This window comes from Oncorhynchus gorbuscha, linkage group LG15, assembly GCF_021184085.1.
Source record: "Oncorhynchus gorbuscha isolate QuinsamMale2020 ecotype Even-year linkage group LG15, OgorEven_v1.0, whole genome shotgun sequence".
Lineage (NCBI taxonomy): Eukaryota > Metazoa > Chordata > Actinopteri > Salmoniformes > Salmonidae > Oncorhynchus > Oncorhynchus gorbuscha.
In genome coordinates, this window is record NC_060187.1 from 49,438,091 (window position 1) to 49,444,186 (window position 6,096).

Here is a 6,096-nt window from a genome sequence, read left to right on the forward strand (position 1 = left end):
TCCTTCAAGACTGTTGGAAAAGCATTCTAGGTGACTACCTCATGAATCTGGTTGAGAAAATGCCAAGACTGGGCAAAGCTGTCATGAAGGCAAATGGTGGCTACTTTGAGAACATTCCCAAGGTGTAGCCATTTGGATAACCGAAGAATGTTTTTCCTTAACATTCTGGGAAGCATTTGAGAACATTCCCAAGGTGAAGCTATTTGGAGAACGATCCTAGAACATTTCCAATACAACAATTAAATGTCAAGTCAGTGTCAAATGTCAAGTCCTTAAATATGCTGAGAATGATCCAAAGCCAAGCAACTATCCTGCACCATTTCCAGAAAGTTGGGAAGGTTGTATGTAAAATAACCACAGGACAACCACACTCTCACCAAGCTGTAAGAAACATATGGTTCTCAGAACGTTATATGCTGGCTGGGGAGATGGTTCCTAAATACAGTCATATGAGCTGGCCTGCCACGAAAACCTTTTCACTGTCTGTTTGAGTCATAGCTGGTTTTTGAAAAATATCTCAGCATTTTTATAAGGAGACAGATGGACTTCCTGTATTAGGCTATAGGAAAGCTCTCAAGGGATTGCAAAGTTGAGAAATTAGGGTGAAATAGCAAGTACTGTGAATTGCTATGGGTCAGAAGAAAAAGTGTATCATGACCATTTGGTGCTGCAGTTGCTGTCTCCACAGGAAGTGGGGGAAGGGAGAGCAACGGACAGTGGTCACTGGCCACAGTCCAGTGTGGCTGTAAATATCCTGTGGTCGAAAGACAGAAGTCACCAACTGACATTTTGACTGCCTCTGCAGTCTTGTGAATCACTAGTCTTTTTGATCCATTCATAACCATTGAAGTTAATTATTTGAATTCATGAGCTATTAAGACTCGATGCAGCTGACTCTATTTGCTTTTAGCCACATTTTTTTAGGGCATCATGTAATTGCTTTTGGAGCCACTGTTTTAGAGGTTGTTATGTTGAAATACATTACCATAAGTGAATGCTTTTAATGCTATTGAACTTCTCACATACAGATTAAACATACTAGATAGTGGAGGCGCCACTTTGTCTTTAGAAGTGGGGGGACATAACCTGGCAGGGGGTGTGGGGGAGTTTAAAAAAATTAAAGGTGTGAATTGGGAAGTAAATTGTATTGGGAGAGAGTTGAATTATTGACTAGACTGGTGGGGGTCGGGCATGCAGGCAGCTTATTTGGTTATTACAGATCATTTGGAAACACTCCTTTTTTCTTTGTATACTTTGACCTACCTATTTTTATTAAAAGTACATCTTTTTTTGCATTATTCAAACATAATTCAGTAGCCTACCTCTCCTAGTTGGACGTGAGAGTTCAAGTTCGCCTAGAATGTGTGGTCTCATTGAAATAGAGTAGGCTGCCTACATGAGTGTAGAATCAAGTGGCAGTTAACTTGAATATGAAATTACATTTTAAATGATTTAGACCGTAGTTTACTACGGTGTCTGTAAATGTCATGTTCTGACCTTTATTTCCTTTGTTTTGTCATTATTTAGTATGGACAGGGTGTGAGTTGGGGTGGGCACTCTGTTTGTTTTTCTATGATTTGGGGATTTCTATGTTTCGGCCTGGTATGGTTCTCAATCAGAGGCAGGTATCATTAGTTGTCTCTGATTGAGAATCATACTTAGGTAGCCTGGGTTTCACTTTTGAGTTGTGGGTGTTTGTTTCCGTGTCTGTGTTTTTCACCACATGGTACTGTTTTGGGTTTCGGTCATTCCACGGTTATTGTTTTTTGTATTCAGTTGTTCATGTGTACTATTTCTTATTAAAAGAACCATGGACACTTACCACGCCGCATATTGGTCCCCCGATCCTTATCGCCTCTCCTCTTCAGAAGAAGAGGAGGAAATCCCTTACAGTAAACAAATATTGATAATGGAAAAAAGTGTAGGGTGCCCAACTAACGGGATTCGAAGTGCAATCAAAAAATGTTATCATTGAAAAGGAAAAAGCACAACGCAAACAGGTTATGCTGAGCGAGCGTTTTAAATGTCAATAACTATTGATTACCCATGTATGTGCCTCTGCCTGCAAATCGTCCTCCTAAAAGGTAGGCTACATCCTATAGGCCTATGCAAAACATAGCAACTGTTGCTGTCATCATTCTTGCTGTGCTGCTTCCAGATCAAGAGATCCGGTGCGCATGTGGTCTCAATTAAATAGAGTAGGCCTACAGCCTATGCATGGATGGAGAAGCATGAGGCAGTTATCTTTCCTAGGAAATGTACTTCCTAAATAGACCTATTATTAGGCTACAGTTTAGTACATTGCCTAGAACTAGGCCTAAATATTGATTACCCATATTTCTCTGTCTGAAAATCTTCCCACTCCTAAAAGGTAGGCTATAAAAATAGCAGTAATACAATATAAGGGCCATGTGAGAATCCCTGGTCATTTAACCTATTTAAGTTATTTTTGCGCATTTGATATTGCCTATAGGGCGCAAGATTGCTGGCACCATGGCTGGCAAGTGAGCTGTGTCTCACATGCCTAAAATAACATTGCAGGATGGTTGGGTTTGGGACCAGTTCTTGTGGTAGCGGGAGGGATTCGAACAGCTGTTTATTACTATGTCAGTGTGAAAAGTAGGGAATTAGCTAGGGAAACTGACAGATCAATAACGCTATTTTGCCATACTGACGAATAAAACTCACATTGCACAAAAAACATTAGAATATCAATCGTTTTGATTCAGGTCTAGTGTGATTGAGGTAAAGAATAGCTAACGTTAGCCAACTTTTGGCCAGCTCTCTAACAGTACATCAACTGGTGAAAGCTAGTAAAGTTCATTTATAGGTCAAAAGAAAGAGTACAAAACATTGCTTTACAAACAGCTGTTAGATAGTAATAATAGTCACCTTATATCGATACTTGACAAGAGGCTAGCACTGATCTGGCTGTGGTAGCGACTAGCAAGAGTATCTTTTTCATTCACATCATTCGAGAGGGGGTGAGACATTAGCTAATGTTACTTGTCAATTACAATACTAGCTCAGCACTGCGAAGAAATACTATTAAATTATTTATTTTTTAAGTTAAATAGCAGTTACCTTGCCAGCTACATCAGCCAACTAAAGAGTAGCCAGTTTCTGCCATGCTTGCTTTTACAGCTCGGTGAATAAGCACCACACATACACACTGAACTATGCTCAACTCAACCGTGCTGATCCAGCCAGCCTTCCAGAAGCTTTGCCATCGCACAGCCTGTCAGCCCACTCTGTGGTGTCCATGCAGTCCTAAATGTAGTCTGCTGAACACTCCAAACAGCCTACCCGACTGCTCAGAGGAGTCCGCATGGTCCTAAAGCACACCGTTGCTGCTTTTTGTATCACATTGCAACGATAAAACTGGGGAGGATAAAAATGCAATTTGAGAATGTGGGGGGACATGATTCCCAAGTCAAAGTTGTGCCCCCGTTAGATACAGTGCATTTGGAAAGTGTTACGACCCCTTGAATTTTCATTTTTTTTTAAGGTTACAGCCTTTTTCTAAAATTGATTAAATTGTTTTAGTTTTCATCAATCTACACACAATACTCCATAATTAATGAGAAAAAAAGCACATATATTACAAATTGAAATATCACATTTACATAAGTTTTCAGACCCTTTACTCAGTGCTTTGTTGAAGCGCCTTTGACAGCGATTACAGCCATGAGTCTTCTTGGATATGACCCAACAAGCTTGGCACACCTCCGCAGATCTACTCAAGCTCTGTAAAATTGGATGGGGAGCATGGCTGTACAGCTCTTTTCAGGTCTCTCCAGAGATGTTAGATCGGGTCAAGTCCGGACTCTGGCTGGGCCACTCAAGGACTTGTCCCGAAGCCACTCCTGTGTTGTCTTGGCTGTGTGCTTAGGGTTGTTGTCCTGTTGGAAGGTGAACCTTCACCCCAGTCTGAGGTCTTGAGCATTCTGGAGCAGGTTTTCATCAAGGATCTCTCTGTACTTTGCTCTGTTCATCTTTCCTACAAATCCTGACTAGTCTCCCAGTCCCTGTCGCTGAAAAACATCCCCACAGCATGATGCTGCCACCAACATGCGTCACCATAGGGATGGTGCCAGGTTTCCTCCAGTAGCGCTTGGTATTCAGGCCAAATAGTTCAATCTTGGTTTCATCAGACAAGAGAATCTTGTTTCTCATGTTCTGACAGTCCTTTAGGTGCCCTTTGGCAAACTCCAAGTGGGCTGTCCTGTGCCTTTTACTGAGGAGTGGATTCCGTCTGGCCAGACTGGAGTGCTGCAGAGATGCTTGTCCTTCTGGAAGGTTCTCCCATCTCCACAGAGGAACTCTGGAGCTCTGTCACAGTGACCATTGGGTTCTTGGTCACCTCCCTGATCATGGCCCTTCTTCCCTGATTGCTCAGTTTGGCCCGGGCAGCCAGCTCTAGGAAGAGTCTTGGTGGTTCCAAACTTCTTCCACTTACGAATAATAGAGACCACTGTGTTCTTGGGGACCTTCAATGTTGCAGATTTATTTTTGGTGCCTTTCCTCAGATCTGTGCCTCGACACACTCATGTCTCGGCGCTCTACGGGCAATTCCTTCGACCTCATGGCTTGGTTTTTGCTCTGGCATGCACTGTCAATCGTGGGACCTTTTATATAGACATGTGTGTGCCTTTCCAAATCATGTCCAATCAATTGAATTTACCACAGGTGGACTCCAATCAAGTTGTAGAAACATCTCAAGGATGATCAATGGAAACAGGATGCACCAGAGCTCAAATTTGAGTCTCATAGCAAAGGGTCTGAATACTTATGTAAATAAAGTATTTCTGTTTTTCATTTGTATTAAATTAGCAAAAACTTCTAAAAACCTGTTTTCGCTTTGACATTATGGGGTATTGTGTGTAGATTGATTAGGAAACATATTTCATCCATTGTAGAATAAGGCTGTAATGTAATAAATTGGAGGGGAAAAAGGGAAGGGGTCAGAATACTTTCGGAATACACTGTAGTGCCCTTAAATAACATCCACAACAATGTATAAGCAGAAGCCAGTCTACATAGGATGCACATGATATACTGTAGGGCCGGTATGTTCTTGAATGTATTTGAATGTTTGGGGAATTTGCACATTAAAAAAACGACCTGTAGCAGCGCTGGTCAACCCAGGTTCATAGCCCTTAGTAGCAGTAATAAGTCATAATTAGTCATAAAATAGTCTACTTAAAACCTGTAATTACAGTCCTCTTGACAGGATATTTTTTTCAAACATTTTTTGTTTTTTTAACAACCAAATATATGTACTTTCATTGTATGAAATGTCATGTAACACGTGCAGAACAATATTGCTGATAAGCGAAAGTGTGGTTTTCTAGGCTATATACTGTATGTTGTCATAGGCTACATCTGTCTTTTAAAATCATTAATTGAAGCAACCTCGCTGGTACAATCGCTGGATACAGGGCCAGCATGTATTTATTTTATTTTTTAACACCAGTATACATACAAGAAGTATACAAACAGACGATGATAACATATGCTAGGGGATACAACAAATTACAGATTATACATGACCTTAAAAGATACACACACATTGAATGTTTTATCAGCTTTCTTATTTGAATAATGTAGAATGGTCTTAATGTACTGCTCAAATTCCTTATAGAAAACACGGAAGAGTTTTTTTAAATTAATGAATTTAACTTTACATTTGCCATTGCACAATTAGATTCACAAGGTAAAATTGTTTTTCTTTATCTTTATTGTAGTTAAGGAAACCGAGCAGCACATTCTCCTATAAAAAATTTTTTTTTAAGTCATCAAGAATATTAACAATTATAAAACTATAAATATATTTGCCATAATGTAGACAATGCCAAAATAAATGCAAAACTGTTCATTTTGAATGAGACCACGTTGACCTTGTTAAACAAGCAGGTATTTGTGTGGTAATAACCAGACTTTTTTCACAGCAGATATTATTGACAAATGTATTCCAGGAAGTTGTGACTTAAGGAATAGATGTAATATCCCTTTGAACTAAAGCACATACAAATATGTTGTTCTGAGGGAGCAAGGAGAAACACATTTTTCTTATTGGTGAGTCAACTGGATTAA